The sequence below is a fragment of the Tribolium castaneum genome, chromosome 8 (genome assembly GCF_031307605.1).
Source record: "Tribolium castaneum strain GA2 chromosome 8, icTriCast1.1, whole genome shotgun sequence".
NCBI lineage: Eukaryota > Metazoa > Arthropoda > Insecta > Coleoptera > Tenebrionidae > Tribolium > Tribolium castaneum.
In genome coordinates, this window is record NC_087401.1 from 477,649 (window position 1) to 491,359 (window position 13,711).

At 29.9% G+C, this 13,711-nt stretch overlaps 1 long non-coding RNA gene across 2 annotated transcripts; it reads left to right on the plus strand.

Moving 5' to 3' along the window:
* Positions 1-256: 256 nt before the first annotated feature.
* LOC135266924 (uncharacterized) lies at positions 257-9,540 on the plus strand. 2 transcript variants are annotated; one of them, XR_010335144.1, is made up of 5 exons: positions 257-5,223; positions 5,279-5,437; positions 5,491-5,970; positions 6,023-6,204; positions 9,387-9,540. It is a non-coding gene; the product is annotated as an uncharacterized LOC135266924 (long non-coding RNA). The 2 variants fall into 2 exon arrangements; XR_010335143.1 differs by lacking the exon at positions 9,387-9,540 and having other exon boundaries at positions 258-5,223; positions 6,023-9,339.
* Positions 9,541-13,711: the final 4,171 nt, after the last annotated feature.

Sequence of the window (13,711 nt, forward strand, 5' to 3'; positions counted from 1 at the left end):
GCTTTTTCACCAAATGAAGCGTCTTTAGACTTAACACGTGACCATGCACTATCTTCTAAAATTCGATCCGCTTGATGTCTATCTTTTAAATCGTTGGAATTAGCGTAAGCTATATCGTGCGTTTTACAAAAGCTGTCAAGCTTGTTTATTCCAGGATCACCTCGTTCTAACCGTTTCTTAAGTTTTGTACCAGGTCCGCAATATTGATATCCTGGTAAATGTAATTCAAAAGGTAATTTATTGATTGCAGTATTTAATAGTCCTTCCCCTTTGAAAGACAACATTTAACTGAACTTTTTTCCCTATATAAACCTTCTTATAAATGTTTTTAATTTAGTATGAAAATGAAAGTGTTAAAGCAAAAATTACAATTACCTATCATAAATCATGATTATAATAATGTTGATAATAAACATAAAATGTCTCATCGACATGGTACACTTTTACCCGAATCAATACGTTGTATAATTTGTGGACCTTCTGGTGGAGGAAAAACTAACATATTATTGTCTTTATTGTTTGATCCCAACGGATTGAAATTTGAAAACATATATATTTATTGTAAATCATTATATCAACCGAAATATAAACTGCTTAGTGATGTGCTACAAAAAATTAAAGGAATGGAATATAACCAGTATGAACATAATGAAGACGTGCTAGATCCAAAAGATGCAAAAAATAACTCCATTTTTATATTTGATGATGTCATAATGTGTAATCAAGCTAAGATAAGGGATTACTTTTGCATGGGCCGGCATAAAAATATTGATAGTTTCTATCTCTGTCAAACATATACAAAAATACCGAAACATTTAATTCGAGATAATGCAAATTTATTGGTAATATTAAAACAAGATCTGTTAAATTTAAAACATGTATATGAAGATCATGTTGGTGCTGATATGAAATTCGAACAATTCTGTGAAATATGTCAGGAATGTTGGAAAAACCAATATGGTTTTTTGGTTATATGTAAAGATAATGAATTAAATAAGGGTCGATATAGAAAAGGGTTTGATCATTTTATTCAAGTGTAGATTGATATCTATTTGACAACGTTTCCAGACCGGTTAATATCGGTCTCAGACCGGTTAGTATCGGTGTGATATCGGTTAATACCGGTTCCAGAGCGGTTATTATCGGATAGAGACCGGTTAATATCGGTTTCAGACCGGTTAATGTCTGTTAAAAAGCAGTTCCTGATCGGTTTGAGATCGGTTAATATCAGTTTGAGACCCGTTATAATAGCAGTAGAATAAGAAGTTATATAAACAATAATTCTGATTTGTTCGGTTAGTTTATAACATTAAGCGGTAATGATGGGTACCAAACCAGATCAAAACCTTAAAAGACATATATTAAAAGCAGCTGATTCAATTCGAAAGAAGTATAAAGCCATAAAGTTAAACAGCAGTGAAGCGGATGAGTCAATTAAAAAACTTTTTCAGCCTGTTATAAATCCTTTAGAAGAAATTTCAATAAAATTGGAGAAGCAATCTCCACCACCACAGCAACAACAACAAAAACAACACAAAAGACCAAAACATCATATTCAAAAGCAAAGGAAACAATTTCTTAAATTACCAAAAAAAGAAAAGATTAAACAAGAACTTGAACTACCAGTTGAAGAAACATATGAACCTAGTACATCACTACGACAACCAGAAGAAATATATGAGTCAATACCAGAAATAAAAGAAGAAGATGAAGAAACCAAATCTGACACTATGGATGATTTAATTAATAGCAGACATATTTTAGATGAATTTTTAGAACAATATCCTCCAGTTGCGAGAAATGCAATAGAAGCAGTTTTAGAGAAAACCAGTGATCAGACATTTGGTCCTAGATATAATTCAAAAGAGAATAAACTATTTATGGGTAAACATGAATTAATAATCAGTCAAAATGGTGATTTAATTTTAGATAATGAATCATTTCCTGGTACTCCTGGTTTATACAGACTAATATTTTTTAAAAACCCTGAAGATAAATACACTCAAATTACAAAAGAGGATCGGTCAGCATACAAAAAAATACTTGAAATTTCTAATACACATAGAAAAAATAATGATCCCACAAAACAACTAAAAGGTCATAGAGGTGTAAAATATACTCAAATTGTGCAACCAATGTTTACTTCATTTCCTAAATCTCCGTTTATTGGTGAAGGATTATTCACTAATAAACGTGTAGAATATGTTTACTGGGATGACATAAATGAATTAGTGTCACGTCTAGCATTATTACATGCAGCGACAAAAGCGGGTAACAATTCCCATCTGAATGAAATTTTATCAATAGAAGAAGAATTAAAGGAATGTGGTGTAATATATTAGGTTTAAGTTTTTTTCTGGTTAATCCTCAGTGTTGAAATGCCCATTGATCTATTCGGACGTAAAGTGTTATCAGCATCAAGTGCATTTTTTAAATCTACACCATCACCATTTGTTTTCACTGCTGATGGTGACCTTGATTTAAAACATCATAGAATCTGTAACATTAATGATCCAACAGAAGACAAAGATTGTGCGAATAAGGTATATATTGATTTAGTAAGTAAACAAATATACCAAAAGATGGAAGGAGTAATAGCTGCTTTAACGGATTTAAATAATAATGTTCATAAAGCAGATGCTATATGGATGGATAAATTTAATCAGTTAAACTTAACCATGAATGTTAAGTACAAAATACTTGATGGAAAAATTGATAATATAATTGCTACAATTCCTCACACGATTCAATCAGAATTGCATAACAAACATTTAAGTATAAATTATGAAATCGATAAGAAGTGGAAAAAATTTATGAATAATTCAAATGAGATAACCAAACGAATAAAAAAACTTGAAGAACGCTTTGAAGGAATCGATAGTATTAAGATAATACCAGAAACCATTTCCAAACGTTCTAAAGCAGGTGATACAGATCAACTTGAGAATGTACCTATATCAAAGAAAAGGAAAGTAACAGATTCATATGAAAATAGTGAAGAAGAAGGTCCAAAGATAGAACCCATGCCTCATAATAAAAACAAGTGTCCTCCAGGTCAAATGTCAGATCGTCATGGAAATTGTAGAGAAGTGTACCGTAAATAAGCAATGGTTCGACTAAAGCAAGTTAGTGATGTAAAGCAAAAATTGGTAAACGAGATATTTAAACCTGCACGCAAGAATTTTAAACGAAGACGTACTATAATTAAAGGATTGGATGATTTATGGCAAGTAGATTTAGCAGAAATGCAAAATTTATCTTATCATAATAATGGATTTAAATATATTTTAGTCGTAATCGACTGTTTTTCTAAATTTTTATGGACCAGACCACTGAAATCGAAATCAGCTAATGAGGTTAGCAGAGCTATGGAATCAATACTAAAGAATGAAAAAGAACGAATACCAAAGAATTTACAGTCAGATCAAGGAAAGGAATTTTATAATACCACTTTTCAGGATTTGATGAGACGTTATAATATTAATCACTATAGTACGTACAGCGTTAAAAAAGCAGCAATTGCTGAACGAGTTATACGTACTTTAAAATCAAAAATTTATCGATATTTTACGTTATTTGCGACACATAAATGGATAAATAAATTGCAAGAGATAACCAAAAATTATAATACTACAATACATCGAACAACAGGAAGGAAACCCACAGAGATAAACGCTTCGAATCAAGGAGACATAACAGCATATGATCATCTAAAGATTGTTGATAAAAACAGAAAAAAATTTAAAGTCGGAGATTTCGTAAGAATTAGCAAAGAAAAGATGTTATTTGAAAAAGGATATACACCCAATTGGTCAACGGAAATTTTTAAAATCAGTAAGATTAATCTAACCAATCCTGTAACATTTCTACTAGAAGATAAAGAAGGTCAACCAATCAAAGGAGCTTTTTATATTTGGGAATTATCAAAAACTCAATATCCTGACGTCTATTTAGTTGAAAAGGTGATTCGACGTAAAGGAACTAAATTATTTGTGAAATGGTTAGGTTTACCAGATAATCAGAATAAACGTCTAATTTAGTTCCATTTAAGATGGCAACGAGTGTAGAACCTGTTATAAAAAAAGTGCTGCATTTTGAAAAAACCATAAGCGATATTCGATTACTAATGAAACTGGAACTACTGAAATTAGGACCGTGCCAGTTGATGGATATATTTCATAAATTACCGGAAACATATCAACAAGATCATGATATAAAGCTGAATCTACCATGTTTACAACATTATTATAACAGTTTTGACGAAGATCAGTTTGATGGTCCTCCTTCATCAATAAATAATTGTGTTTCGTGTATTTTAGATGATACAGGAAGCCAACAACAACAACAACAACAACAACAACAACAACAACAACAACCCACTGCGTTTCAAGTGTAATGCCTCTTTTGAACTCATCACTCATCTTATTTGTTACTCTTATACAAAATGTGTTGTATGTGCAAAAACCGCTAGATGTTGTAGATATGTACATCGTCTTCACTAGTGAAAGTCCTAACAACACAAGATGGTCTCCTCTCTGGAAAAGTTTATTTTTCAACGATGTTGATTACCAATGGAAGAAGATGAATCTGGGTTATTTGAGCAATACTGCAATAGAAATATTTAAATATGAAAATGTTTCTACAGCAAACTCTGTAATATATTTTAAATTAAGACTAGTTTTTACCAATAGTAATTATATTGATACTGATTGGAAGAGACTTATACTTAATGATCATGATGTAGTTTCAATAAAAAATTGTTTTAATCATGTTCCTACCTTTTTAGCAATGTTTGGAATTGTTTGTACATGTTGGATCGTTTTTATGATGTTCATAGCGTTAGGTTTGGCTTAAAAACTGCAATTAAAAATTTATTTAGGTGTATGACTTTGTTAGTTTAAGTATGTAGTTTGTTTTATGTCTAATAAAAAATAATATTCATTCTGATTATTTTTGTTATCATATTTCCTGTCTAACGTTTTTTCCTTAAAAACGTTAAATTTTTATCAGTTATATTTCGAATTTTTTGAATTTTTACGTAAGAAACCACAATATCCGGTTGCAAAGTTTATAGAATATAAAATCATATCGCATCAATGATTAATTCATTTCTACTTCGACTGTACGTGTATGAAAGTAATCAACCAATCATGTTCAAGTGCTCTCAATGCGATAACAAGTTTACTCGCAAAGATGCTTTAACACGTCATGTAAAAAAACATAGTAAGTAAATACATTTTACGTTATAGAAATTGTTTTAATTAAGAGCATTTTTAAGGTGATAAATTATCTAAACTCACTTGCACCGGATGTAAAACGTCATTTACGAGATTTGATAACTATAAGCGTCATATTACAAATTCATCATTGTGTTCAATGGATTCGGATGATATGACTCCTAAAAAAGCCCGCCTGACAACTAGAACACCTTTACAAGGTATTTTTGTAAATATTGTTTATATTATTATTATAACTTGTTTTTGTTTTTAGAAGTTACTACTAACGCTCCATCATGTTCATTTCATCAATTTTGTGAAATATGCAATAATCACTACAGAGGATCCAGATTAAACCATTTACGTTCTTTAAAACATAAAAGTGTCATCTCCGCCAAAATTAATGATGATGATGATTTCGTTGAAGAATATCAAGTTGCCTTCAAATCAAGAATTACCTCATACCGATTGAAAAATTCACAACTAGATGACTTGGAAGTGTGCAATTTTTTTGAAAGAAATCAAGATAAACTTATCACTTTAATAACTAGAAAACTGAGAGAATTTAACCAACTTAAAATTAATTTCGAACTTTTTGCTAAATATATTTTACCTTCTAAAGACATTATCGAAATCAAATCATTCAACACTAAAAATATCATCATTTCAATATCGACAAATATTAAGGTAGAACTGGAAGAAATATGTGGCGTCATAAAAAACAAAATGAGTGAATTCTTGGAAAAAGATAGTGGTAAGTAATACCAATTTTATTTATAAACATATTATTGTATTAAATTTTTTAGGTTGGATTTTAATGGAAATTTTGTTTTTGGAACTTAATATCAACAAATTCAATCCACTACGTGCATCAACATATATACCATTACCGAAGGACATAGTGAAGCGGAGAGCGGTTATCAATATTCATAATGATGATAATGAATGTTTCAAATGGTCTGTTTTGGCACACCTTCATTCAACTGAAGTAAATGTTAATCGACATCGAGTTGATGCTTATCGTGAGTTTGAAGAGGAATTAGATTTTACAGATATTTCATTTCCGGTTAAATTAACTGATATTTTTAAATTTGAAGCACTTAATAATATTAGTGTAAATGTCTATGGAACAGAGCAGCGTTTTGATCATGAAAAAGGTAAATGGGTATCAGATATTATAGGTCCCTTTTATTTAACTTCTAAGGAACGAGACATTCATGTAAATTTATTACTTATCGTAGACGATGAAAGAATGATCAAACATTACTGTCTGATAAGCAACATTTCTCGATTAATAAGTTCACAACTTTCCAAACATAATCATGCTAAATTTATATGTAACGGTTGTCTATTATTTTTTTCGAGTGAACAAAAATTAGTTAAACATCGTAAGTATGCTTGTAATGAAGTTGTCACTACATTACCAACTTCTGATCTGATTATAAATAAATTTGGTAAAGAAGTGCCTGGTAATGAATTAACATTTCAAAATTTTGATAAATCTCTTAAAGTTCCTTTTGTATTTTATTTCGATTTTGAATCTATTTTAAAACCTTTACGCAATGATAATTCAGCCGATAATATCCGTACAATTGTTACACATTTACATGAACCATATAGTTTCGGATATTACATAAAATGTGCATATAATGATAATTTATCAATATATCGGACTTATCGAGGAAAAGATGCTCCTGAAATTTTTGTGAAATGGTTGCAAGATGATGTAAATAGACTTTATCACGATCACCTCAAACATATCGTACCACTTGAAATGACTCCGTTAGATGAATTGGTTTTTCAAATATCTACCCATTGTCATTTATGTAAAGAACCTTTCAAAACAGATTACGGAAGTCTAAATTGTGATAGAGTTCGTAATCATTGTCACTTAACAGGTGAATTTTTAGGACCTGCCCATTCTATTTGTAATTTAAATTATAAGATTCCAAAATATATCCCTGTTTTTTGTCATAATTTAACTAATTATGATAGTCATTTATTTATTAAAGCTTTAGCAACAGAAAAGACCATCATTAATTGCATTGCTCAAACTAAAGAAAAGTATATTACATTTTCAAAAAAAATTTTAGTTGATAAGGTCATGAACACGACTACAAATACAGTTGACAATATTTTTATAACGCTTAGATTCGTAGATTCGTTCCGTTTCCTTTCTTTTTCATTAGATAAATTATCTCAGACTTTAACTTCTGATGAATGTCTAACCATTCGGAAACACTTTCCGGACGATAACCAATTTAATTTGATAAGACAAAAAGGTGTTTTTCCATATTCATATTTGGATTGTTTTAATAAGTTAGATGATACCAATTTACCATTGATTCAACAATTTTATGATAATCTTAATAAAACTGATATCAGTGAACATGATTATGAGCGAGCACAGGAAGTCTGGAATCTATTTGATTGCAAAACGTTAGGTGATTATTCCAACATTTATTTAAAGTCTGATGTTTTGTTACTTACAGACATTTTTGAAAATTTCAGAAAGGTTTGTCTCAAAATTTATGAACTAGATCCAGCTCATTACTTAACAGCACCTTCATTAGGCTGGGATGCTATGTTAAAAATGACTGGAATTAAATTCGAATTGTTAACTGATATAGACATGGTACATTTCTTTCGAAAATCTATTAGAGGAGGACTTTGTCAATGTTCAAAACGTAAAGCAGTAGCAAATAATAAGTTTTTATCAAATCATGATCCTTCTAAACCAACTTCTTTTATAATGTACCTTGATGCAACCAACTTGTATGGAGCAGCAATGTCTGAATATTTACCTTATAGCGGTTTTCGATGGGAAGATCCTAATGAATTCAATGATAACCTAATTCTCAATTTGACAGATAACGCTGATGTAGGTTATATATTCGAAGTTGATTTAGAATATCCTTCTGAATTACATAATCTTCACAACGATTTACCATTTTGTCCTGAAAAATTTATTCCTCCCTCTAGTAAAACTGAGAAACTTTGCGCAACCTTAAACAATAAAGTACACTATGTTTTACATTATCGAAATTTAAGACAAGCTATACAAGGTGGTTTAAAATTAATTAATATTCACCGTGTTTTAAGTTTTAATCAATCACCATGGTTGAAAACATATATTGATTTAAATACAGAAATGCGTAACAAATCAAAAAACGCGTTAGAAAAAGATGTATTTAAATTAATGAATAATTCAGTTTTTGGTAAAACCATGGAATCAATTGATAAAAGAGTAAACGTGAAATTGGTAACATCATGGAATAATATAGGTAGAAAACCAGGTGCTGAAAGTTTAATTGCACGACCAAATTTTAAAAATTCATCTATCTTTACACCAAATTTTGTAGCTATTCAATTAGAGAACGAAAAAGTTTTCTACAATAAACCTCTGTATGTAGGTTTTACTATTCTAGATATCAGTAAAACTATTATGTATGATTTTTATTATAATTTCATAAAACTTAAATACGGTAACAATGCAACGCTTTTGTATACCGATACTGATAGTTTAGTAATTGAAATTTTTTGTGAAAATATTTATGATGATATTAAATCTAATATAGAGCGTTTTGATACTTCAAATTATAAAGCAGAAAATATTCATGGAATACCTGTATCGTCTTCTGTCATCGGGAAGATGAAAGATGAATATAAAGGACGTGTAATATCAGAATTTTTAGGAACAGGTGCTAAAGCATATTGTGTGGATGTTGAAGGTGAATTATCTAAAAAAGCTAAGGGTATTAAACACAATGTAATTACAAGTGAATTACATAAAATTGACTACCAAAACGCAGTTACTGTTCCAAACACTGAAATTATTAAAGAAATGAATATCTTTCGTTCGAAGCTTCATAACATTTACACAGAATTAAAGAAAAAAATTGCTTTATCTTTCAAAGATGATAAACGTTACATCTTAAACAATTCTGAAGGTAGAACATTATCTTGGGGTCATAAAAATATTCCTCCTCAAACTCAGGAATAATATTTAATTTGTATTGTAGTTATTGTATTATAATGTTTATGTATTATAATATGTATGTATGTATGTATGTATGCATGTACTTATATTTAGATGTAATAAACAATTAAAGTAATTTATTGTTTTTATTATTATCCATTAACCAAATAGCTTATGTAAATTTGTTTCAGGTTTCCAAAATGGACAGCACTATCCACTCTACCTACCTGAGGTTCGACTCCCCATGGAAGGAACAACAACAACTTTTTTTTTGCATTATATTTTAAACAAATAATAAAATAAACTTGGTGCGCAACAGACAAGTTAGGCAAACAACATTACAAACACGCATTATTTGACTTTTCAAACAAAACCACAAATTAAAATCTGTCACATAACCGCTGGCTACACCACGGTTAGACAACCAACATTACACCCAATATTAATTTTTAAATAAATTTAAATTTTGGCGCCATTTTTTTTTAACAAACAAACATGGCCGACTAATTTCAAATATTAATTTTGAAATAATTTAAATTTGGCGCCAATTTACCATTAAACAAAAATGACCGCCGCCGACTTTCAAACTTCCAAGATGGCGACGATTATTATTATTATACTACATAAATATATTTGCATCATTACAAATGGCGTCAGTCGGCCGCAGGCCGGCTGACCAGCTGGTCGCAGGCCAGCGAGCTGCGATTACGCGCTTGCGGCTGCGCCTGACACTATTTTCACACATGCGCAGTAGAGGGAGGTGGAGGTGGTTTTTGAACCGGCTATCTCTATCTACTAACGCCCAACCACTATCTTTTTCAGCAAATGATTCTAATTTATTTAATATTACACTAACTACATTTTCATGATACCATTCTCTAATATTAGTTGTTGAATCTATATGATTATTTCTAGTTGCAAATGTTTTTAAATCTATTTCCAACGTAGATGGTTGTATGAAGTTAGCTGAAAACATAACATTTACTTTAAGCATTGACTTTGCTAATTCTTTTTTAATTTTTAATACAAAACTTTTATATGCTCGTGTTAAAAATATTGCTGGATCTTTTATATGAATATTTGAAATAAAACCTGAACGAATTCTTCCTTTAAAACAAGAATTTAAATTCTCCCATAAAACCTTTTGACCAAATGTTTTTTTCGGTACATTTGATAATCCCTGACCAACTTTACTGCTTTTATTGTTGAGTAAGTCTTTTTTAATTTTTTTTAATTTGAGTCGATAGTATTTCAAATGAGCAAGACTGGCTTCCAAAGAATGTGGATTTTCATGAGTGTTTGTTTCATGAATTTTATTGATCAAAGCTTTGCTAACTATTTTACCACTCCTATTAATATATTTCGAAAACGAATTAATTTTATCTAAAGTTTTAATTTTACTAATGTATTCACGAATTAAATTTATAGAACGTTTAGCTAAAGAGCTCACTGTGTCAGACATACCTACGTTTTTTCACTTTTGTCACAATAATTATACCTATGAATTATCCACAGCTTGTATTTTTACTATACGAAGAAGCACAAAAACTGTTAACAATAATTATATGAATTAATCACAACTTGTATTTTCACTGTATGAAGATTGTCTGAAGACTGTTAAAATTCACGCTTTCACCCTCATATTTATACTGATTAAATATTGCATCATGATCTAAAAATAACAGTGACCTCATGAACTTAAAATAACCATGACATCATGAACTAAAAATAGCAATGAATTTAGGGGATTCCCAATATTTCCGAAAGGAGATTTACCCTGTTGTGATATTAAATGAAATAAAGATATGAGCATTCGTCTTTTGTAACACTATACACATTTCCGCTGATAAAGGGATACAAAATCAAATATACCTACATTTGTTCGCACAGACATCAGATTACACTTGCTGCAAATTATAAAAGCTTTATTAAAATAACCATGACATCATGAACTAAAAATAGCAATGAAATTAGGGGATTCCCAATATTTCCGAAAGGGGATTTACCCTGTTGTGATATTAAATGAAATAAAGATATGAGCATTCGTCTTTTGTAACACTATACACATTTCCGCTGATAAAGGGATACAAAATCAAATATACCTACGTTTGTTCGCACAGACATCAGATTACACTTGCTGCAAATTATAAAAGCGTTCACAAACAGAGACTTACAATATGTATAAAAATTAAAAACCTTTACATTACGCTTTAGTTGCTGGTTGTTCATCATCATGCGAGTAATAAAACAAAAAACTAAGCTTCCAATAAATATCAGTGATTCTGATATTTTAACGAACCAGAATCGAAGACATGGTGATTTACTACCCTCATCTATTCGATGTTTAGTTGTAGGTCCAAGCAATTGCGGTAAAACTAATTTAATTATTAATCTTATTGAACAGATAAATGGAGTCAGATTTGAAAATTTATACATTTATTCAAAATCATTATATCAACCAAAGTATCAGTATTTGGAAAAGCTTGTAAAACCCATAAAAGGTTTGGGATATTTTGCATTTAGTGGATTAGAAAACAATCTTCCGCAGCCGCATGAAGCAAAACCAAATTCTATATTTATATTTGATGATGTAGCATGCGATAAACAAGATCTTATGAAAGCATATTTTACTATGGGACGACATAAATGTATTGATTCATTTTACTTATGTCAAACATATTCACATGTACCAAAGCATCTAATTCGTGATAATGCAAATTTAATCGCTCTATTTAAGCAGGACAACCTAAACTTACGACATGTATATGATGATCATGTAAATACTGATGTTTCATTCGATAAATTCAAAGAAATGTGCTCAATGTGTTGGAAGAATAATTATGGTTTTTTAGTAATAGATAAGGATAGCGATATTAATAATGGAAGATACAGAATAGAATTTGATTCGTTTATTGATCCCCAAATCAAATAAAAACTCAATACACTGTTTTACTGCATTTTAGTTATAATTTGAACTTCTTATTGTGAAGACATCATTTTCCATAACTTATAGTGTGTGTGTGGAACTGTGTGTGTGTGTCTTTATAATTTACAATTAATATGAATACAGAAACATTGAAAAATACAATCGAATTAAAAAAGAAAATAATTCAAAAACGAAAACAACTTCAACGTAAATTAGCGTTATTTAAAACGAATGAGATTCATCAGCAACATAAATTTTTACCAATTACTACGGAGCTTAAAACAATAGCGAAGAAATTAGATAAAGATGAAGGACATGATGAGCATAATTTAAAAACAGAAAAATTATTAGAATCAAAAGTTGAAAGTTATTCTAAACCGAAATTTCATTTTTTTATCGATACAAATGATTCATTACCATTTTCAATTGGAGAAGATAAAGTTTCGAATCTGTCACATCAGCAAACATCAACACTCGAAAACAGTAATTTTGCTAATGTTTTTGATGTGAGTAATAAACCTGAAATTAGTAATCGGAATCATGATACTAAATTGCAAGAACATTACATTGAAGAAATGTTGCATGGCAAAGAAAATACTCAGTTTGACAAGACGTTCGGTGTAAGATATGATAAGCGTAAAGACAAGTTTTTTGTTGGATCAGAGCAAGTGGATTTCGATGATTCAAATATTATTATAAAGGATAAAGTGTATAAAGCAACACCTGGATTATATGAATTGTTATTTAGAAAACAACCTAATAAAATTTATACAAATAATGATTTAAATGACTACAGCGATATACTACACACAACCTACGCATATAAGAGAAACTTTGATCCGCAAGATCGAAATGTTAGCACAAGATCAAAAAAATATAAACAAATTATTGCTCCATTATTACGTAAAAAAACAACAATTTCGACGTCAACCCCCAAAACGGGTCGGGGTATGATTTAAGAAGTAAATAGAGATAAAATAGATTATGTACATTGGGATGACCCTAATGAACTTGTTGAACGACTTCGTTTGTTAATAGCATCTCAAGCAGCTGGTAATACAAATCATTCAAATGAAATTGTTTCCATAATTGAGGAATTACGTGAATTCAATATTATAGCTTAGTACAATATGTGATTCAAATTATAAAATATTTAGTCGTTAATGTACAATACGTGCAGGTGGTGCATACTACTGATTGATAAGCTTGTGTCTGAGAAATGAAACGTAGACGTCGAGTTTCTTATCACATTCAAGAATCAACAATAAAAAAAGATGTAGTCAATGAACTTCACAAGCCTGCCAGACGTAATTTTAATAGACGTAGAGTCATAATAAAAGGTATTAATGACCTCTATCAAGCTGATCTTGTGGAAATGATTCCTTTTGCTAAGGAAAATCAAGGTTTCAAATACATTCTTGTTGTTATTAATTGTTTTTCGAAATATGTATTCTGTGAAAAAGTAAAATCCAAAAATGCAACCGATGTAACTAAAGCAATGAAAAACATTCTGGAAAAATTATCAAAACCACCAAAAAATTTACAAACCGATCATGGAAAAGAATTTTATAATTCAGATATTCAAAATTT